At 47.1% G+C, this 23,913-nt stretch overlaps 1 long non-coding RNA gene across 1 annotated transcript; it reads left to right on the top strand.

Moving 5' to 3' along the window:
- Nucleotides 1-2,799: 2,799 nt before the first annotated feature.
- LOC142768532 (uncharacterized) lies at nucleotides 2,800-20,980 on the top strand. Its single transcript, XR_012885329.1, has 2 exons — nucleotides 2,800-3,101; nucleotides 20,652-20,980. It is a non-coding gene; the product is annotated as an uncharacterized LOC142768532 (long non-coding RNA).
- Nucleotides 20,981-23,913: the final 2,933 nt, after the last annotated feature.

Below are 23,913 nucleotides of genomic sequence, written 5' to 3'. Positions count from 1 at the left end.
GCCTTCTCATGCGCTGTTTTTTTTTTATGGCCTCCACAACCCACAAGAATGCTGTAGATTGTATACATGAAGTGGTTATGCAAATGATGGTTTTTTTTTCTAAAAATCATTCAACCCCTCGAACTTGCTAGAATGAAAAACAAAAACTGCCGATTTGATTTATAATCGAACGCCTCATATATGTTACACCTCATATATCCGACATGTTACGCCTCATGCATGCGACATCCGACTAGCGGGAGTAGGCACTGCATATATGCGAAACAGTAGAAATGAAAAACGAAGTTATGAAAAATTGGCAGATCCCTCCGTGGTGGTTTGCGCCAAGACTCTGAGGAACAACCAACCACGTGCACTGGAAATCAATGATATGCGAAGCACGAATGAGGAAGGTTCATATGTCACTTTAAAATCAGCACAACGTTACGAGGCGGACGTAAGTTATGCTGTACATGACTTCCACGTCATAGTTGTCATGCTTGCGCCTGGCATTTTTGTTCTTCGTCTATTCACGTCACATAATACCAAATTTGGTATATGTGAAGCTAGCGAAACGTTTGGATGTAATGTCCGAGAGGTGTTTATAAACTAGGATCTTTCATATCTTAATGCGAAGCATTTCTTAGCGAACTTCGGAGAGTTTGACCCTATCTGTCTATCTATCTATTCAGCTGCCTACGACTTTTAGTTCTTCTCGCCGTTTGGATAACGGGATATATACCACATTTGGTATGGCATAACATGACTGTATGATGGGCATAACTGACTATAGTCATAGCATGAAAATCATGACATGTATGTCATGAATGTTGACGTTTACATGTCATGGTCTTGTTATTCATGCGGTCGTTTCGTTCACATGTAATATCGTAAAACTAGTATGGTACGACGTGACTGCATGGCGAACATAATTTACAGGCCCTCACGTGGAAATCATCGCATGCGTGTCATGTAAGAACATGACTGCACGCCACGCTCATGATGCGCTCACGGTCTTTTCGCTAGCTCCACATGCACCAAATCTGCTATTACGTGACGTCCATGGACGACGAAGGTAAACGACACGTCCAAATATGATAATCAGGATATGCCTGTTATGTAAAACATGACGACATGCTACGTCCATAGCGCGATCGCAGCCGTTTCGCTAGCTTCACATATGCCAAATTTGGTGTTACGTGACGTGAATAGACGACGAACAAAAATGCCAGGCGCGAACATGATAATCATGATGTGGAAGTGATGTACAGCATAACTTACGGCCGTCTCGTAACGTTGTGCTGATTTTAAAGTGACATATCAACCTTCCACATTCGTGCTTCACATATCATCGAATTTCACAGAACGTGGTTGGTTAATTGGTTGGTTGTTCCTCGGAGTCCTGGCGCAACCCACCACGGGGGGATCTGCCATTTTTTTATATCTTCGTTTTGCATTTCTACTGTTTCGTATATATGCAATGCCTACTCCCGCTAGTCGGATGTCGCATATATGAGGCGTAACATATATAAGGCTTTCGATTATCAATCAAATCAGCCGTCATTTTTTCATTCTGTGAAGCTCGAGTGACTGAATGATTTTTAGAAAGACTCATCATTTGTGTAACCGCTTCAATCTACGGCATTCTTGTGGGTCGTGGAGCCCATAAAAAACAGCGCATGAGAAGGCGTGATCGGTAAGTAATAGCCGTTTTTATTTTTTTTTTTCACCGATCTTTTCACCGCCTTAATTCTGGTGGGATTCAACACATTGTATCCCTAAGTAAAGCAGTAGCTCACATCTAAACTGTTCATTTCCGTCCTACGCACGAGTCGATAGCGATGTCGCGGGAATTATTTGCGTGCCCCATCAAGGGCCTCCTATTGGTCTCTATATAGGTTCCACAAGCGAAACAGTCTGGCTCTTCAGCCAACTCTTGTTGAATCGCGTTGATGTGAGGCGGCGGATAGACCCTGCTGTTGATCTTACTGTCCTCAGTCGCCTTGTTCAATGTCTGTAGTAAGTGCACTTGTAGAGCTCCGCCTCCTCACATGCGACCACCGTTAACCCACCGCAGTGGGCAAGTTTGTGCGTGTCGCCGTGAGTCTTCGGGACCACGTCTCGCATAATTTGAATTTTCGCCTCCTGTGGAGTCCCTCGCGTTTCGCCAACACCGCCTGCGTTTCACCCAACCAGATCTCAAACTCTTCTATCCCTCCGAACACATAAACGGCCTTCTCAATGACCCTATAGGACACCTGGGGTCATGGGTAAAACTCGCTGTCATCGTCACGTACGCTTGGTGGTGGCGCTGCGTAATAAAGCATGGGTTCAGAGCGCGCTTCGACGTAAGACGCAAGTATCTTGAGCCGCGGTCACATGGCGCACGTCATGTGACCGTGGCTCAATGTCGGAATGAAGACTCCGACAAGAATTGCAGCTTTTAAACTTCTCTTATTTAGTTCGTGCTTCTTTGTGTTTGAGCGGCTCACTTCAAGTGTAGAGCGACAGTTTGTTTGCGTTCGTCTTTGCGCATCTTTTCTGCTTGTGAAGCTGCTCGCCGTTGTTTGCGTGGCATTACAGTTTGTTGTTTTAGCTTTCAGTTTTTCGCCCTTGTGACGAAACTATGCACAATAAGCGCTGAACAACATATCTCGATTCCTATGGCAGAAGATTAGCCATGTTCTTTCATCCCCACAAGTTTCCACTCTCCCTCGAACATCTACTTTATTTAGTTACGTTCAAAAGGTGAGAGCCACGGCAAGATTATAAGCGTAATTCCTCATCCGTCCCTGCAATGGTCATACTCTACAGCTAGAATGTTCGCTCCAGTCTAAAACGTTCTCGCCGGTTAATATATTTCGTAGGTGGCGTAAGACTGGATATGTCGGCCCTTAATGGCCAGCGTTGCCGTAACAGTCGACGTAACAGTTGGCGCCGATTCCGGGTCCCCAAAAGTGCGACTGTTCAGAGCTACCCAGCGTGCCTCCAGGAGTGAACGAACGAGAAGTGCAGAACGTCCTCCCGGTGGGCGGTGAACTGCGACGCACGGCAGCTTGTTCCGTGCGGTGAAGCAGCGAAGTTCGTGGTATGCCCGGCCTTCGACGGTGACCAACCAACAGGTATGCCAGGTTTTCCTGAGTTTCCTTCGTGCACCGCACTTCTTGGCTTCTGCACCGCATATGGGTAGCCTGCAGCGTCTGCGCCAGTATAGCTTCCATGGTTTGATCGCACCTAGTTAGATCATCTGGCAGTATGTCTTGGCCATGCAACTCAGGCGCCTCTCCAGGAATGCTATACGTTCCAGCTAGACGCGAATAGCACTCGGGACCCTTATCAAGGTCATGGCTCTCGCTTTGGGAAGTCCAAAGCGAATCGTTCGTCGATGGAGCATAGCGTATCCGCTGACAAGCTCGAAAGGCAGAAGCACTGTGAGTACAAGTCAGTTGACGTCGTTCCCGGCAGCGAATGAGGGTCTTCTAGCTTCGACCACGACCCTCAGTCACTGCTCTTTTCAGCGGGGATAGACGCTGCAAGTCTTTGGCCTATCGTTAGTTGGGCACATCTGACTTCAGCATGACATCAACCAGACAAACCCGCTGTGCATGGCGTCGAAAGAACGTTTCCTGTAACAAATAGTTTGGAATGATCAATGTGTAAAAACGTAGCAACAGAAAAAAAAAGAAATGCCAAGCTGGGTTATCAAGTTAGACAAGCTGATGTGCTCGAGAGTGTATCAAAGGCCTGTAACGTAGTTTGCCATATCATTTCATGAATCGACAAAACTGAGGCGTACCCTGCGCATTCTAGTATGTAAGTTCAGTCAATGATACGATAGCACATAGTGAAGAATCTGACATGAGCAGAGTGGCTGCACTAGCTACAAGAAGGGAAAAATACCTGGACGCGAACACGCTTTCACAGCACATAGAGAAAACATCCTCGATTCGCTACACCTTCTAACCTTTTGTATTGAAATTTAAGCATACAATCTTGCGCCTATTCGATAAGAAGCCATATACGTAACTTCCAGGATTACAATGGGATTGCGAGGTATCCTTTAGAAAAAAATAAACAGCGGTGGATGGATCGGGACTCAAGAAGAGGACACAACAGAGGTGCTGATGTATACTGTGATGTTTTTTTTCCTCAAGCAATATGAGTAAACTATTACGGAAACACTTTGTTGGATGTTGGCGTCTGTGTCGTGTCCTCTTGGGTGTACATGTTCATCGAGAGCCTTTATTTTTTTTTGTCCTCGCTACATTTCCAACAAACCCAAATTTGAGCAGTGCTAAATTACGAAGTGATTATACAAAAGAAAATATAGGAAGAAAGCGTTTGAGGAGCAACAGGCCGGAGATTTTACGGGCGTCTCTGACTACATCATGATCAAGCTCTTCACCCTTACTAGTCCCACTGCAGGTCAAAGGCCTCCAACCTTGTCCTGTACTTGTTGCGGTCACGCTGTCCTCACAGTATTGTTTTTAATGACGCGATGTAAGGAGATGTTGGCGCACATACGCGACGCCGGCTACTACTTATCCCTTAGAGGTATCTAACATATATACTTCAAATGAATGCGTTGGTTCATAATCTTAAACTTTGGTAGCACAGAATCGATGAGGACAGGAAAGACCAGTGCTCTGCCCTGTATTTCTGGGTTTCTTCCTGTTCTCGTCGACGTTGCGATAGTGCACGTATGGTCCAAGTGTCCGTGCGGACGAAGTCCATAGCACGTACAACATACACAGCTAGCACAACTAGGTAACACAACTAGGTAGAACACAATAGCACAACTAGGCACACATATATGCATATACGGTGTTGTTAACTGATTGAAGAGCAACTGATGCATACAGTCAACAGTCACATAAAATATATGTTGCCGCTTTAAAAGAAAAAAAAAGAAAAAACTTAACTGCACTAATATCGGCCAAGAATGATCCTCAAGTGTCTTCTCAATCTCATCTGCCTGTCTGACTTTCTGATTTTCCTGGAACCCTTGCCTCTTCTTAACCTAACGGGAAGTTAAAGATAATATATCTAGTTTCCGCGCAAGATGATGATGTCACTCCTTACATCGCGAAAAAAAAGTACTTTTTTCAGAAACTTGTCATGTTGATATGGTCATCGCCAGCAGAGCTCTCCCTGTGGTACTTATCTCCTGCAATTAAAGAAATGAACGATCATTTCAGGTCTGAAATGTGGTCACCACAATAACATCATAATCATCATCATCATTATCATCATCATCAGCCTGATTACGTCCACTGCAGGACAAAGGCCTCTCCCATGTTCCGCCAGTTAACTCGGTCCTGTGCTTGCTGCTGCCAATTTATACCCGCTAACTTCTTAATTTTATCTGCCCACCTAACCTTCTGTCTCCCCCTAACTCTCTTGCCTTCTCTGGGAATTCAGTTAGTTACCCTTAATGACCAGCAGTTGTCCTGTCTACGCGCTGCATGCCCGGCCCAAGTCCATTTCCTCTTCTTGATTTCAACTATTATATCCTTAACCCTCGTTTGTTCCCTAATCCACTCCGCTCTCTTCTTGTCTCTTAAGGTTACACCTACCATTTTTTCTTCCATTTCTTGCTGCGTCGTCCTCAATTTAAGCTGAACCCTCTTTGTAAGTCTCCAGGTTTCTGCACCGTGGCTAAGTAGCGGCAAGATACAGCTGTTATATATTGCCACTTGGTGTTCTGTGCCAGTGAACAGTGGGTCAGTTCTGTGCCGGTGAACAAGGAAGACAAAGACTAGCAACCCGTGCCGCTGGAGACGTCCTTCTTTGTCTCTGAGATTTTGGACAGTCGCGCCCCTTTCTACGTTCGTTCGAGCTCTTAGCGCGTGACAACTGGTGGAGGTGCTGGGTAGATGTGCCCAGGTTCACCACAGTGATAGCAAAGGGGACGTCGATCGGGGGCCCGCCACGCGTCTGATTTTCGCGGAATCGGTCGGCGGTCACTGAGGTACGGGCCCGCCTGGACTGCCTGAAGCATGGCTGGGGCTGTGGTATAAGGCGAAGTGAAATGTGGTGCAGGTGGGCGCAGAGTTTGATCTGCCGGAAGCATGGCAGGGGCCGCGGTGGGAAGCGGAGGCAAAGGTGGTGCTGGCTGGAGCAGAGTTTGCGCATACGACATGCGAGGGAAGCCATTTAGGGGTCGCGGCTCTGTCTGACAGGACAGTTCTCGTAGTGCCTGCTGATTTCATCTCGGACGATGCCGGACAAAGAACTGACAGTGGACGCCGAGGGTACAGATAACTTCTGCAGTTCTTCGCGAATTACAGAGCGTATGAGCTCTCGGAAGAAGTCAACGTGGGCCCCAAAACGACCCATGTAGTCCGTAGCAGAAGCTAAGTTCACTTGTCGCTCGTACGTCTGGGTCCGTTGCCGAAGCGTGCTTTCAATCAGGACGGCTTCAGCAAGAAACTCTGACGTCGTCTTGGGGGGGGGGGGGGGGCTGCGTACAAGACCACCGAACAACTGCTCCTTTACTCCACGCATCAGGTATCGCACCTTCTTCTCTTCCGGCATGTGAGGGTTGGCTCGTCGAAAAAGACGCGTCATGTCCTCAACATACATTGCTACGCCTTCATTTGGCATTTGCATACGGCACTGGAGTTCACGTTCAGCTCGCTCTCGGCGATCGGGACTTGCATACGTTTCGAGAAGCCGGCGTTTGAAGTCCACCCATGACGTGAACACACCTGCCCGGTTTTCGTACCAAACACGTGCCCCGTCATTCAAACTGAAGTAGACATGTCGGAGCTTGTCTGTGTCATCCCACATGTTATGAGCGGCAACGAAGTCATAGTGGACTAGCCAATCTTCAACATCCTCATGGACAGCACCATGAAAGGGATTCGGCGTTCGTGGTTTGAACAGTGTATATTGCGATGGCGTTGCGCCTTTCATACCGGCTGTGTTGGAGTCGCTTGAGACGGCGCTGCCTGGAATAGTTGGGGCCGTCATCTCTTCTGAGAGAAGTCCGAACTCAGGGTCCAGTCCACGGATTCTGCGGCTAGCACGGTGAACAGGCGTAACCACCGGTATGGGGCTGGAGCTTCTTGTACTGGAAGGGGTTCGGTGCATAGGGTACCCAGCTCCTCCGCCAGTTGTCACGCGCTAAGAGCTCGAACGAACGTAGAAAGGGGCGCAACTGTCCAAAATATCTTCCTCTTGAGCGCGTGACAATATCTTCCTCTTGAGGGATAGTGGCAATATACTTGTCATAATTTGAGAGTGCTTGCCAAATGTGCGCCACCCCATTCTTATTCTTCTAGTTACTTCAATCTCGTGGTTCGGCTCTGCGGTTATTACCTGCCCGAACTAGACAGTCTTTTACAACTTGAAGAGGACTACTACCTATCTCAAAGCGCTGCTCTCTTCCGAGGTTGCTGTACATTACTTTCGTTTTCTGCAGATTAATTTTAAAACCCGCCTTTCTGCTCTCCTTGTCTAACTCCGTAATCATGAGTTGCAATTCGTCCCCTGAGTTACTCAGCAATGCAATGTCACCACACTAACAGCGCTACCGAAATAGCCACAATAACAGTCTGTATTTGGATAACCAAACTGGCATATATTCTGTTTTGTGGAGTTATATGGTAACTTTTGGTCACAGAACGCCAAGACGTGGTGTAATGTTAGTAACGGTTGCAGTTTAACGTGCCAAAACTAGCATGCGGTTGTGGCAGACGCTGCAGTGGAGGGCTCCGGAAATTTTGGCCACCTGGGGCTCTTTAACGTGTACCTTAATGTATGCACACGGACGTCAAGCATTTTCGCCTCTATCGAAAATGTGGCCGCCACGGCTGGGATACGATCCCGCGACCTGCAGGTCAGCAGCAAAATGCCTTAGCTACTAAACCACCCTAGTGGGTGGGGTGTAATGTTGATACAGTGCCGTATGTAAGGTTTTTCCTTGCGTAGCCGTTACTGGACTTACAGGCCTACGTGCAATGAGGGTAAAACACAGTACTTAAACAAAATCAAGAAAACAGTTATAATAATGGTTTATTTTTCACCAATACAAAGTTGATGGAGGGGCTGAGAACAAAAGCGACTATCCGCTTGACTAAGTTCTCGCCCCCTATTCACATAGGGCTGTGGTGGTGGCGGCAACAAAACACCACAGCTGACAAAAGTACACAACATGTACATAGCATAAACAAAATTAGGAATTATAAAACTTTGAAGGTCACTGCAAGCGGTCGCTGACAAAAAAAAAACAGTGTAATAAACATATATTTAAATGTAAACAAAACGTCGCGATTTGCAAACCACAAATACAGAAAACATATGATTCACGTGCACCGGTAACTGCATTTTCATCCATTGTGTTTTCTTTATTTTTCTTTATTGCTTCGAACTTTGAAGTAAAACCTTAATTGACAGGAGCGTTAATAATATATTGGCGAAGTTGGGAAAGTGTGAAACGTAATCATCCGAATGGTATCCCGAAGTTTGATGTGTGCGTACTTTTGTATGCGTGAACCGTTCTTGCACGCGTGAACCGTTAACGTTCCGAAACTGATACACGATTACGAGAGACGCCGTACAAGAGGGCTCCGAAAAACTGGAATATGTGAGGTGTTGTAAAGTTCACCTCACCATAAGCTCACGGGTCTCAACCGTTCCGCCTACATCGATTGCGGCTGCCGAGGTCGAGATTCCATACCACGACCATCGGGCTGTCAATTAAGCACCATAACAACTAGACCAATGCTATATTGACGTAAAGAAGCAGGTGTGTATACCTTTACATGTGGCCACATTCCGTGTTGCATTAGTCTTGCTGTTCAGATACCGTCAGTGAGTATGGACTTGTACATGACGTCAACGTGTCTGTGGCTAGTCTACAGTTTCGATATCGATTTCAGCACTTTCGCTGTCGCTTTCAGGTTGCATGCGATGAATGTTGGCTTGAGCTAGTGTCCGGTCGATGCCAGTGTAGCAGCCGAGAAATATTTCGTCGCACTTGCACTCGAGGATGCTGTCGACAATACGCTGTACCCGCGTCGCACAACTCGTGCCGGGGAAACACATGGCCAGGTACGGCAAGTCCAGCCACGCGCACATGCCCACGACAATTTGAGCGCCCTCGGGGTCGGACTGTTTTTCGGCGGTGATTGCACAAGCGTAGCGCTCTCTACCTCTGGTCAGGGTCACGTACCCGATGTCCACTCCCGGGAGCGTTAGCGTGGTCGCTATCAGCGTGTGCAGCGTGAAGTCGTGGACGGGCGGCATGCTCCGATCCAGCGCGAAGAGCCAACACCACCTAGAACTAGAGAAGGCCTGTGCAGGGCTGCGTGACGTCACCGCAGTGAGATCGGCCTAAAAGTCGGCTTCGCCCAATGCTACGCTTTTTTTTCCGAAATGGCATTTTCCCTACATTATTATTATTATTTTCGCGGTTTTGGAGTGCACAGAATATTTGCATTAAGGAATATTTTCAGTATGTTTTAACTAAACGCTGGCTTGAAATAATTCATCAGGCACTCGTGAAATTTTTAACAGCATGCACAGCCATTTCGTGCAGTTTAAAAGAGGCTTAAATTTTCGTTGTGAGACATATTTATTCGTGATACATCATAATCCAAACAGGCAGAACAATTCATAAGAAAGAAGATTATGCTTGAAGAGTACTGAGCTTCTGCTTCGCAGCCTTGCTTTCAGTTCCTTTATTTTCAACTTTGTTCCGCTTTGCAGCCTTGCTTTCATTCAGCTTGTTATTTTGAACTTTGCACAAATTATTCAGCAGCGTATTGGCAGCAGCACTGAGAACATAGTTTAAGACAAGTTCAGGTGAGTGGCCACCATCGCAGAAATCCAAGTCTTCATTGCACTCAACAAGGGAAGTCGCGAGGCTTACAAGAACTTCTTTTTGTTTTGCGCAAGCAAAAAATTGTGATGCGTACTTCAGACTTCTCAGCTTGTCAAGCACAATTTCCATTGTGAGCACGGCATTCACAACTACCGCTTGTGAAAATTTCAGTCCACCACGCGTTGCATTAGCTATCAGCACATCATCATCCAGTTCAATGGTCCGATTCTCAACAGTCAAGTTTTCCTGGCAGGAAAAGCAGGCAAGTTTCCTAACTGCAGCATATGCACAATATCCTGCTACATATGTAATAGCTGGTAGCATTTTCTCCTTCTCCTTCACATCATCGTCCATCACTGCAACATCAAACTGCTTAACAAGGAATTTCAAATCAGTGGTAGGAATGCAAGGTGCAATGGTATCCAAGTTGGGAAGATCAAGTAGCTTCTGAAGTCTCAGCTTTTGCTCGGATTCATAAATCTGACGTATAGAAACGTGGTATTGGGCACCAGACAGCTGCCTGTACCTGCCAAACCTGTCTTCCAAACTGTCGGTTTGAAATTTCCCTAGCAAAACGTATTTGAACCGAAGTTCTTCAATGCAATACGTTGACAAGTCAACAAGGGCATGTGAGGTATGTCGCAGTGCCATGTGCGTTTCGCGAGTTAACTGGCCAGCATCATGCTTCAAGCTCTGCCAGTGGTCCAACCAATCCACAATCTTGTTTAGAAACTCAATTTGGTGGCATTGCAGTGCACTTATCGGTTCTTGAAATGGGTCTCGGAGACGCTGAGCTTTGAATGGGGTCTTGACATTCACCACATTCCACCATGTCAAAACAATGTTAATAAGTTCCAATGTACCAGCTTTATGCTCAAGTGCGACTTTGGTGCTTCTTAGTGCTGCAGCAGTTGAACTGTTGAAGATCCTCGGTGCGAGCTTTACATTTTGTCGCTCTAGATTGGATGGATTCAGCGACTTGAAGGACAAAGTTGGAGCTAGTCGCAAAAGCTCATTTTTTTCTCCTTCATGCAACTTGCATAGTGTGTTAAACGAGGCTGTCAGGACAGATTAGTTTTCCGAGAGGGCACTGAAATTGGGAAAGAAGATGCACCTTCCACAATTACGCTGATTCAGCCAGTTATGTCGGATACACTTTAATATATGCACTGCATCCAGAATAAAAAATAAGGGTCTTGATGAGTCTGACGGGTGCCTGTATACAATGCTCACTTTGGGAGGATCAGCAAAAAATTACATAGCCTTTCGGTTGATCGAGTTGTTGTCAGACACCACTGCAACTACTCGTATTCCAATGTCTTCTAGGTGCCTGATCAGCAGATCAAGAAATTCATGTAGCTGTTTCGCTTCTATTTGTGCTACTGGAAGTATATGCACAACATCCTTGTTTGATGATAACAAGCTTTGTATCATAAAGACGTATGCTGTCTTTGCCGCATTTTCATTGTTTGTCGCTGCACCAGTGACATAACCACCCTTGTACTGAAAGGATGCCTGCAGGTGGATCTCGTCCATCATAAGCGTCACAAAGCGCTCATGGTCTTTTAGTGTTGATGCCAGTCTCCTTGCATAAGGAAAGGAATGAATCCTCTTGTTGCTCTCTGGATGGGCTAGCACGGTAAGAGGCACAAATGCGTCTTATTGTCTGTGGATGTAGGAGCTTTAATTTTGCTGTACTCCTGATGAATCTGTATGCGTGCGGCGATATTGTGTACACAAGGCTGCAGAACACCAGAAAATCAGCTGGGTAAGTCGACGCCTTAGTGAGGAGAACTTGAAGTTGCTGTGTCACAAATTTGACGACTTGCACTTGCCACTCATGCGGGAGAGCTGAAGATGACAGTTGCTCCAGGAGTGCCACGACACGCTTCAGCAGAATCTCTAGTTGGAGTTCATTATTTGTGGAATCCTTCGTGACGTCTTCCACATCGCACAGAACTTTGTGAAGCACTCTCAAGTCAGAAATTGTCATAGGAAGCACAGAGGAACCTAGGTTTTGTAACCTCATTTCACCAACATACACTGCCAAAGAAAGGTCGGATGCCACTGTCACTGCACGATGCACAACGTGGGCACCTTGGTCGCTGAAGTTGAGGAAAAGTACTTGTTTCTGTGTGACCACCTTGGTCCAGAAGTCAGTAAGAGAGAGGTCACCTACTGCTATCAATAGGTCATCGAAAGTGGCGATGACATTCTTCTTTTCTTCCGCTTCGTGAGACTGCTCTGATAACCGTATTGCTTCCTGCAACGCTTCTGCGTCCACACGAGCACGCTTTTCTTCTGGGCTCTCGCGTTCAGAAGTTTCTTGGCGGGACAAGTAAGCAGGGCAATTAGGGAAAACGCTTGGGATTGCAGAAGGCTTCAAGCGCCTCAGCTTGAGGGGTACTTCAATTACTTTCCCAGTCATGCTGTCAGTGTAGCTGGTGGAGTCTACGAAGTCACTTTCAAGAAAGTGGTGCTCACAGACCTGGAACATAAGCACAAACAACGAAGTATAAGATGAAAGCGACAGAATTATACGTAACAGTTTTACAGAATTATATGATCCCAGTGCGCCGTTTGTAAAGATTAAGACAAATTATTTCGCTTTATTTATCTGCTTCTGTACGGCAACCACGACCACGCAGTCAACAAGAATGACGTCTCACTTAGCGAACCTTGCTTTGAGACGGTAAACCACGAGCCATCGTTTGTTTGGCGCTCAAGTAGTGGCGGACGCCCCACATGTAAAGTAACTACGCCGTCTACATCGTATGTTCGACGCAGGCAGTTTTACTCGCGAATACATTGCGCTAAATCAATTTCTGATTAGGCAGAACCGCACATGAGCAACCTGAGGCGTAAACATGGCACTATACACTTTACGGCACGAACATGGAACAATATTACACTGAAACACACCATTTGCTCAGTTGTCAATCCTTAAGGTGCATAGTGCGTCGTAACGGTTGCATGCGTCACGCAATTAACTAGACTCTGTTCCCACGAGAAGCACGACTGCCGGAAAACAAACGGGAACATGTGCTTACCACAGTGTACTTCGTAGGTGTGAAGTTTTCCCGCCGCACAGCCTTCGTCCACGCTGCATTTTGGGCGGGGTCCAACGGAAACCTGTACACGCGTGCTCGCGGTCCATTTGCGTAGTTCGATCGACAGTTCGGTGCACAGCAGCACCCAGGCATTTTCGCCAGCACACCAGCAAAAGTTCATGCAGCACGCCTGAGCAACTGAGTACAAAGAAAATGCACGTTAACAAGCTGCAGCACTGGAAATAGTGTCAGCGTTGACAGATGCTTAGGCTGATACCGCTAGCATTGGTGCTCTTATGTATTCAAGCCTGCAGTATATCGCAATTTTTATAACCAGTACTGCGCCGCATGAATAGACCATGATGTAAATGAAAACACATATAAATTTTCCTTATTTTCTGCATCAAAAAAACACCTTCCGGCTGCCACATTCAATAAACAGTTTTCTATCCACAACGCGCATGCTGGCAGATGGATTCCGTACTAGCCACAGCCAAAAGCCAAGCCGAGCCGCGCCAATTCCCGTGCGCGCCGTGCGCTCTCTCTGCTCGCGTCGTCGGGCTTGCAGATCTCACTGTGGTGACGTAGTTGGTGTGGAGAGGGGGACATGCGCGGGCCTTCTCCTAGTTCTAGGTGGTGTTGGAAGAGCACCCACGTGAGCCTCTGGTTGCGTGCAAAGAGCCAGCAGTAGGCCGCAGCGAGCTTGGGAAGTCGAACGACGCGTGACTCGCCCGATTTCAGGGCAGCACAGACTTTGTCGCTGGCCTCTTTGCTATCCTGGACGTCTCCGAGGTGCAGACCCGGTATCACCTTGTCGTCTTCGAGGCTGCGCACTTGGTCCAGGGACAAGGGCCTCATGAGAAGACACAGTGTTTTGATGTCCTCTTCTGCCTTGACCGCCTGAGAATGGGGGCCTCGCTCGGAAAGTCGCTCGATGTGGGCAGGCGGTCGCTGTGCAGTGTGACAGCACGAGTCTCGAAAGTTCTGTTTAGTGGCGCAGCAGATGTCCACGCGCTTCCTGTAGCCCACTGCTTATGATCGAGCCTCCGCGCTGTTCTTGGCATGGATAGCTGTAGGAGTTTGCCGAAGAAGTATAGCCTGCCAACGAATACCCTATCCTGGATCTGAATCGGCGCGAGCGACTAAGAACGGACCTTGTACTTCAGTCTGCCGTAACAGACCCGAATGTGTACTTAAGATGCGACATCTGGGGGGCTGCGCGTTTCTTCACATAGCAATCGACACGGAAAAAGATTGCGTTTGCGCTTGCTCTCGATAACGCAGCGGTAAAATATTACAGAGTGATATCAACTTCACGTGCGTCCTTATATAGCTTCAAAAAGGCTATCTGGACAGAAAAAGAAATGCTACTGCGCAGGCACTTTGTGAAATCTAGTGCGTGCCACTTTCACCCACATTGTGCCGTTTCACGGTAACGTACACATAAGAAGGTGGGGCATGGAATAACGTACCCGGTGATTCATACTGGAGCTTAAGCGCACATACAAGAGGACAAATACGATGGAGACACGGGGACCAGCGCAGTCCCTATCGTATTTGTCCTCGTGTGTACGCGCTAAAGCTTCAGTATGCAACAAAACTGACTAGCCCATCTTTCCGAATCACTCCAGTAATACGCTGCTTACACATTCGTCTCGTTTGGCGTCTCTGGGAGCTTCGCACGCTAACCACATTTTGGGGTATCCTTCCAGCGCGAACTTTTAATGCGGCGTCTTTTGCGTTGATAAAGTAAGCAATTATAGTATACAAGATTATTTTATGTTTGGAATTTCATCAAGTCTTTCGGCTCCGTTGGCACTGGTGGAATACCGCCCATCGCTTTACACCACCACACTCAATCCGAAGGACCCCTCTGAAGTGCGTTCATGGGGAACAAAGCAGAAACTGTGTTGATGCAACTCCTGCGATCCGTGCCAACCACCACGTGTTTGTGTCAATAGGAGTCTGAACAGACGGCCTTGCGTTGTCAGGAATGACCAACGCCACTGTCGGCGCCAGAACGCAGACGCCATTGCTTCTGTTTTCTGCGTGCCTCACAGATGCTCTAAATGCGCTACTATGTGAATGTGTTATGAAAAAGGGGAAAATTCAAACCTTGCGCTATGAAAATGTGTGCACTTGAAATGTTCCACTGAACGCCGCCGGAGCCCGACGTGATTGCCTCGTTGATCGGTTCACTTTTGACCTATACCGACGGCGCCTTGTGATGACGTCTTCGTGTCATGCTCCGAGCGACGTTTCAAATTTTGAATATCTGACCTCTCATATTGGATGATTTCTGCATCCGTCGAGTTCACACAGCCGAATATCCCGTTTCATGTTTGATGATGCATTTGATACTTTCGCATTGATGAGGTATGCGTAGGCAGAAGAAAGAAAGTGTGATAGCAAAGTAGTTTACGTCAGTTTCATCGACTAGAACTTTTGTTTTCAAGCATGTTAGCGTTATATATCGATGATGAAGCAGTTTTGAACGAAGTGAGGCAAAATGAGCAGGTTGATTCTTATGTTGAAGATGTGTGCTACGGCCACAGTAATTCAAATAAAAGGATTTATTGAGAAGTAAGCGGAACAAGCGTTGCCCGTACGTGAAGCTGCTTGAGCGTTCAGTGACTTGCGTTTAATCAATTTGCCAATTGGAACCACATTACAAGAGAGGGTATGATTTACTCTTATAGGTGAGTCTTTCCTTTTCGCAATGACTCCTTTTAAAGGACGGGCTAACTTTCATTGAGCTTGCAGTCCTCTCCGACGGGAGTAAACTTTTGGAACTCTCCTTAAAGAGTCCTTTAAATGGCAAGTGAACACTTGAGAAAAATGGTCGACACCGTGTCTAAGCGTGTATGACAACCAAAGAAATGACGAAATCGTCGGTGTTTTGATTCGGGTACGCTGCCTTTTTTGTACTCGGCACAGAGACAAGGTAGCCAAAAAACTAAAACATTGGCTTTCTTTTACTTCACTGGAAGACGATGTCACTTGACGAATTACGTCGATTTAGGCGACTAGAAGTATGGCACAACACTGCCAAGGCCACGCTGCTACGACCCCAAATGTGGCTCCAAAGTGTTTTACTACACAAGACGAAGTGGTGATTAAACTGGTTATAAAAACTTAGTTTCTCTGCTAAATTAGCTCGGAAACCTTGCAGTGCGACTTGATTTTAACGCGTGGATGATAAGCCCCCACTTCAGTATCCTTTGGGAACGCCAGCAAACTGTGCCACGGGGAGAAAACTCCCTATACCTCCCATGTATTCGCTCTCGGCAGCGCCTCTTTTACCACTGGCGGTAGCCGGGTTTCCTACTAGAAATGAGTCATGAACAGAAAATTTCTTTCATTACGTCACCAAAGATCTAGCATCCGAAGTTCTTGTTGACTGGGTGAGGTGGATGTGAATGTTTGCTTTTGTTGGCTTCCACAAGTTTTTACAAATAAACAAATTCGATACCAGTGTGAAAAACTTTTCTTTTGCCTATATGTCTTTTTCATTTCTTGTTTTGTGAATTTTAAATAAGGCGAAGCTTGAGCAAGGTGGTTGACTTGAGTTCGTAGCAGTTGCCTCCGCTCCTTCTCGCCACTCTCTCGATCAATATTTCAAGTCAGATCGCGCTCGCTTGGCATTCCAACCACGGGAGAGATGAAGACACGTTGTGGCGGGCATAGAACGGACGTCGCAGTGAGGTGCGCCCCGCAAGTCAACCATGCATTCGACAAAGACGGTTAAATCGGGTAACGCTGCTCTGCGAAGGGGCGGAAACTCCTTATATCTCCCGTGTAACGCGTTCTCGCATTCTGATGCGCAGTAGCAGCGCCGCTTTTACCACTGGCGGCTTCCGGGCATCCAATGACGTCACTGCTGAGGTCACCAAATAGAGGGAGAGGAAGAAAAACCGAGAGGAAGGGGGATCGCGTGGAAACTCTTTTTTGGCACTTCGCGTGCCAGCTGAAGGTGTTCGTGCATTCTTTAAGGTTCGCTGGCAGCTTCGGTAATGCGGCGATTTGTAAAATATTGCTAACATTTTTTTTTATTATTTCGTTCGTGTGTTTTGAATTGGCGAAAGTTGAGATGGCCGACTTTTCGGTGAGACGAATCTCGATTAACATAAATAAAATCTACTTTCTTATTGCACGTTTTGTACAAATACAGAGACATGCACGTAGTGTCGAAGTGTCAGTCTCTACAAGCAACTCTCATTTGCAATTGATATAAGGACATAATGACGCAGAATATCCGAACCAATGCGAAAGTTATCAACAACACGAGTAAGACACGTCGAATTTGACTCAATCACGTTTCTTATGACAACGTTCATAACTTTCTTGCAGAACTTTAGTACCCAACAGGGCTAAAGTTCACAAGCACGGGGATTCCTGAAGCGATCAGAATTTTTTAAAGAGAGAACATCACTGGAAACAGCGTTTCGGCAAAGTGACTAGCCGATCGTCAGGATAACAACGCTGCCTTGACAAAGATAGGTTCAGTTGAGGGAACATTGGCTTCAGCGATATTCCTGTAATATATTCGGAGATCATTTAGTCCATCAATTATGTTTGAGTGACAGTGTGAAAAAGTAAAGACCCACAATGCTACAAACGACGGCAACGCGTATTTCATGAAGAGGAAGGAGCCTATAAGTACTTGGGATCACACGATCCACATGCCACAAGTAAAGGAATCAAAAACTATGTAACCCAGTCAACACGAATTCAAGCCTTTCATTAAACGCATTTTACCGACAGAAACTTGGCTGCCGTCTTGACCATTTAGTTTGTCGACACGGCGCCTCTGTCAGTCCTGTCAGGCTTGCAGAGATCTGGGTTTACTCATGTACTCATGCAAAATAAATCCTTGCTCGAATAATGAATGCAAGTACACGTGATCTCTCGTTACCTCCGGCAAATCCGAAAAACAATAACTTGGAACCAAATAACCTGAAAAAGACATATTTTGACGAAGAAGCTGTATTTTATTCGTCAGATGCTGCTCTTGCGTAGCCCACAAATAAAGAGGTGGTAGTGCATAGCCACCTACGAGCACAGTAGCCCAAAAGGTCAAAAGTCGTGTTTCCAGCTCATGTGGAAACGAAAGGGGCGATCGTAGACAGCAGCCATGTATGGTCTTGTTGCTTTCGTTGCCGCTCACAGCAGTGTGCTCCATCGGGCAGCTTGAAGAATTCATTTTCAAGATAAGCGACAGCACGTCGGTTACGCGTCACAAAATGCAGGGACGACAACGGTTCCTTACGGCTTCTGTGAACGAGGTTTGTTTGATTTAAATGCCAGGTCAGGTGAGCATTATGTAAGTAGAGATTTAGTTAACAGATCATACGCGCGATACCATCCCGCTAAAGTTAACGATAGCGTGTTGACGCGGGAGTGCGCCAAATTAAACGCAAGCCTGAAATATTAGTGTGCTTGCTTATAATTCGTGGCATAAAAAAATCGTTCAGGCCGTCAACTACTTAGCAACACGTGAGGCACACCGCAAATTGAATTGCTAAACTATTTTGTCACGCACAAAAATCAAATTATTGGCCAAGTATCTCCAATGTAATTTTAATTTTCATTAATTTCTTCTCCCCTCCCATAACCGCGCTTCGCACGTGCACTGTACTTTGATGGATGCAGTACAACGTCTTCCAACGGTTCTCATACACCTCGACTTTAGAACGACCAATACACCTCCATTCGCACAGTTCTGCTAGCACCACTACTGCCCCAAGTAAACTAGACGGTGATGTGCCGTTCAACCACTGACGTCATGACGTCAGTAGTTGACGTTTCTGTTCAAGTCATGTGAATTTCCAGCATCATATCGACCACCGGAAGTTCCAATGCGTTCCGTTTCCGTAGCGTAAAACGCGTGACGGTAGAAGTACCATTGCCAATAGCTTGACAAGGCGTTTACCTAGATAGCGCAAGATACTTCGACGCTTTAACGACAGGTACACCAGCAGTTCTTGCATTGGGGTGGCAGCTTCAGCGCGATCACGGACGGCACGGTGGTCCAGGTGCTCCACTTCGGCAGACTCATCGGTGAACATCAGCGCTCGGCAAGTGTATCATTGCCACGATCTACTAGCGCACGAGTGCGTAGTTCCGTTTTTCTTAATGGCAGCTGTAGACTTGGACAGGCTGGACTCCCGACTCTCCCGCCTGCAAGCCGATCAGATGTATTGCCTGGACGGCGACAGTTCTCTTGGCATGCCGAAGATCACGGGAAGGTCCGTTCCAGGCGCCATCGCCAATATCCGCGCATGTATCTCTGCTATGGAAGACACGAATGAGCGGCTCCAGCGTCTATGCGGCATCTACACGTGCCTCATGCTTAAGAAGGCGATTGGTCCTTGGGTTCTCTATCGCGTCGAGAACGTGGAAGGTGACCAGCAGGACACCCTTTTCCACCGCTTCTCGTGGGAGGTGCATTCGAAGCCAGTCCCCGCTGAATCGCTGTCTATAAGCAAAGAACTCACCCAAGGATGTGCACTGGTTCCGCAAAGCGGAGGCACGTGCCAAGACGTCTACTGCTTCGCTTTCTTTACATCATCGCCGTGGGTGGCAAACTACAGACCACCAGAGGGCCATTCCGATGGAGTGCGTCAGGTTCTTGGCCGTACTTTTGGCGTTGATCCTGAGGAACTCGAGCGAGGCGAGTACTTCAACCAGGATATGGCGTATGAGGTGGCCATGTTGATGGATATTGTCGGAGAACGCTGACCCTGGGTTGATTTTCCCACACTTCACGCTACTCGAAGCCGACATATTATTGCATGGTAAGTTCTTCTGCACTGATTCCATTGACCCTGGCCCAGATCTTTCTGCAGACAACGTGCCATTGCGTTGCCTCCTGTATCGGAGAATATCGGCGCTGACGGAAACCGACGTCGTTTTTGTAGGGCCTCAGTGATTCGTGCGCTTTTGGTTACCGACAGTGCCATGTGATGACAATGTCATGTGATGTCAGGGTGACGTCACATGTTTTGGATATGTGAAATCATCGCTTGGTGATGATTCATAGATCACTCGTGCTCACGCTCCCGTCAATTCCTTTTCATGTTTCGCATCTTGCAGATTTGCCTTTATGAGATATGTGCACAGATGAAAAAAAATGTGATAGCAACTAATTTTACGTCTGTTTTATCGAATAGGATTATTGTTTTCAAGCATGCTGGCGTAACACAGGACATGGAGCACTTTTGGGTGCTGTAACGCGAAATAACTCTTCGATATGTGGTTGAAAATGTGCGGTACGACCCGAGTGTTTCGAAAACGTTTTTTTTATTGCGCGGGCATCATTCGCGTAAAAAGAATGTAATGGGAAGTAAACAAAGCAGTCGCTACCCTTGAAGCTGCTGGATCATTTATGTTTCAGTGCTGAAGTAATTTTGTCAACTACTGCTACAGTTCAAGAGATAGTATGCCTCACTCTTATAGATGAGTTGTAATTTTTCGTCCCTGTGATTCTTTTTATAAATTTGCATTAACTTACCTTGATGTCTCAAAAACCTACGAGGGGAGTGTAATGATATCTAAACAGTGTTTACGTGACTCTTTAACGAGAGTGATTCTCGTGGCAAGCGAGGGCTAACGAAAAACTTAAAGGACTGTTTTGTAAGCGGGGATAACATCGCCGGTATTTTGATTCGTGTGTGCTACCCCTTGTCGTACTCAGCACAGAGAAAGATCAAGCCTTAACGCATTTAAATTGATTGACGCATTTAACATTGCTATGCCTAAGTTTATTTTCTTGCTTTCTTTTACTTTTCCAGCTGGACGACGATGACACAACACGGCCAAGGCTACGTGGTTACGACCCTAAACGCGACGCCAAATTGTCCTTTTACAAATGAGAGCGCGGTGATTCATCTTCCTATAAATACTTTCGCTCTGCTAAAGTGGGTAGGAAACCTTGCAGCGCGTTTTAATTTTGACGCGTGGACGGAAAGCCCTCCCACAAGTATCCTCTGACAACGCCAGAAAGTTTGCTTTGCTGCCTTGCATATTTCGGTTTAAATGGATTGGGAAGATGACCAGGTAATGTGTGATGGCCAGGAATACGCGGCTAAATAAAATCAGTTTTATCTAAGCTTTGGTACAATGCAGGCTTCTCTTATAAATACTTTCGATCGTTGTCCTCAAGGGCAGAGCAATGAATGCGACAGCAAGAAAGGCAAGCAGCTACAAACGCGCTGTGACAAACACAAATAAGGACGCGAAAGGTGTATACAAAGCTAGTGCGAACTGTCATATTACAACTAGACTCTACTTTGGTTCTTTCAGCTAGCAACTCGTTCCTTTGGCAACCACGGACGCTGCAACGAACGCACCGAACGTGGGGTGGTCTATTAACCCCCAGGACAGCGTGGCGTTACCTACGTCGTGACGTCACTCACATGGGACCGGTGTATGCTGTCTCTGCTGGAAGACCACTATTCCTGCGCTTTTGGCATCGCTCGTTTTATGGTGCACCGCGCGTGCTCGTTACTAATCTCGCTTCTTAAAACGGTATGGTCAGCGGCTGTGTCTGCGGTGGCACCCAAGAGATTACAATTGAGTGCCCAAGGGTGAGGCAAAGTTCACTAGGCACGTGAGATAAAGAAGTTTGCGGGCGATAACGTAGCCGTTGCAAGCGTACGATTGGCGGAACAAGGAAGAGGTCTTTGCCCCGAAGTGGGCGTAGTCACGTATGTGACGAGACTGATGACGATTGCCTAAGAATATCTGTTCGACATGAAAATTACGAAACTGTATGGCACTCGGAAGTGACGATAGGATGTTGTAGCTCGTGTGGCTCGGCATATCAATAATGGAAAACTGAACTAAACCCAAGCAGTGACTCGTGATTGGCTGTTGATTACTGGAGCTGTTTTTTTAAGGATAGCAGGAGCACTTTTGTAAGTTGTCATCGAATGATACAACTCTCGTTTATTATTCACTTCACAAGTCGATTGTCCTGGAAGTGTTCAAAATTACTAAACTACCGGCGTAGTTAAGAGGATTCGTCACTCGCGTACACTGCCTCCTCTCTCCTTTTGTCCCTGAAAAATCGCTGGAAAGACGAACAAAGGGATGACACCGGCAAAAGTAGCCACCTCAGCGCGTGTCAAAGCTTTGATCACTGTTTTTTTTATTGTTCTCAGTTCAAAGGCGGTGGATATCTCTCAGCGCCGCCACGAGCGCACTAGTGTAATACTGCACAGCTTAATTCCAGCGCTGTAAAGCTTGGAGCAGGTGCGCTGAGGCACCTCATGGTGGCTGCGGTAAGCGTGTGGAACACGGCGTGGCCTCCGCGATAAGAGCCGCAGCGCGTCGTCGCTTGTTGCCGGAGCCATTGTCGAAGGCCACGCGCACGGATGCTCAAATATGACAGAGTTGTTCGGCTAAGACGTAACCTGGCTTGCGAATCGCCGAATTCGCCGAGTGGGCAATGTCTAGCGTCTTCGAAATGAACTTATGAATTCCATAGCCTGTGTCCCGTCATAACATTAGAATCATGCTTACAGGTTGTGGAAAGGCAATGTTTAGAGTTGGAAGCACGAAATAACACAAAAATATCTATATACCGGCCATACGATCAACCATAGGAGCTCTGCTGGGGAGCTCTGCTGCTCAAGCTGGAGTTAAGGCCGTTGATGTCGGCAGACAGAGGACTCAGCCCGTGTGCGCCACAAAATGAAGATATGTACCAAAAAGCTCCTAGCGTAGAAATGGTAAAGATTACCAAGAGGTTAGCAGAGGAAAGTGAGGCTGATGAGGAAGACAGAAGGCGGGCAAGGGTAAACCATAGCATTACATAGTACAGTATAGCATAAGAAGAGTGGGAAAGAGGAGCTATGCAGACGAGGTGTGGCGAGGGGGTCAGGAGGTGGTCCAGGAAGATAGATATTGTCACGGGGTCGTCACGTGGCCGAAGACAGGAGACTTCGTGTTGGGATTAAACTGTTTATTTGGGCGAACCTGTGCCCGGTAAACGGAAAGTCCAAATACAGCAGTAGTCTTGCACAGATAGCAGTCTCGGACTGTTAGCGGCGAACGGAGCGTCGGCCTTCGATCAACAACTGACAAGCGGCGAAGCGCATCGGCATTTATGCCCTTGCCGTCGAATGTTCTAGCGTTATCGCTGGCGGTGGCGTAGGTTCCAGAACAATCTGTACCGTTCGCACAGTGGGCGTGATCTTATCGAAATGATCTACTACAGTCCGGAACCTTCTCGAAACCTGCAGGCGCGGTTTGCGCTGAGAATCGTGTGATGTTTCGGAACGATAACAAAAACTTGGGAAATGGAACGTGGCATTGCCCTCCTCTGAAAAAAAGGCATCGTTCCGATGCTTTAACTAAAGACGAAGGTACAATAATAATGCAAGAAAGTACAATGAATAAATTACAATACAACAATAAAAAACACTGTTTCAGTTTGTTAACGTGCATGAAACGGCTTGAGGCGCGCGATATGGACGACTTCAGGTCGCGATCGGCGTCGTTGAGAGTTCGTGATGCCGTCGGGGACAACCTCGTAATCAAGTGGGCCGAGACGTCGAACCACCTTGTACGGTCAGAAGTACCGTCGCAGAAGCTTTTCACTTAGTCCACGTCGGCGTATCGGCGTCCACACCCAAACACGTTCACCGGGCTGGTATTCCACGAAGCGTCGTCGAAGGTTGTAACGGTGTCTGTCGGTCGTCTGTTGATTCTTGATACGGAGACGCGCAAGTTGTCGGGCTTCTTCGGCGCGTTGAAGGTACTCGCTCACATCAAAGTTTTCTTCGTCGGTGACGTTGGGTAACATGGCATCGAGCGTCGTTGCCGGGCTCCTTCCGTAGACCAATTTGTATGGAGATATCTGCGTCGTCTCCTGCACCGCCGTGTTGTATGCGAAGGTCACATACGGTATAATGGCGTCCCACGTCTTGTGTTCGACATCGACGTACGTTGACAGCATGTCGGCGATCGTCTTGTTAAGCCACTCGGTGAGGCCGTTGGTCTGTGGGTGGTACGCTGTCGTCCGGCGGCGGTTTGTTTGGCTGTATGCCA

The sequence above is a fragment of the Rhipicephalus microplus genome, chromosome 8 (assembly GCF_043290135.1).
Source record: "Rhipicephalus microplus isolate Deutch F79 chromosome 8, USDA_Rmic, whole genome shotgun sequence".
Lineage (NCBI taxonomy): Eukaryota > Metazoa > Arthropoda > Arachnida > Ixodida > Ixodidae > Rhipicephalus > Rhipicephalus microplus.
The sequence above is the reverse complement of the archived record's forward strand: the minus strand, read 5'-3'. Positions and strand labels throughout refer to the sequence as shown.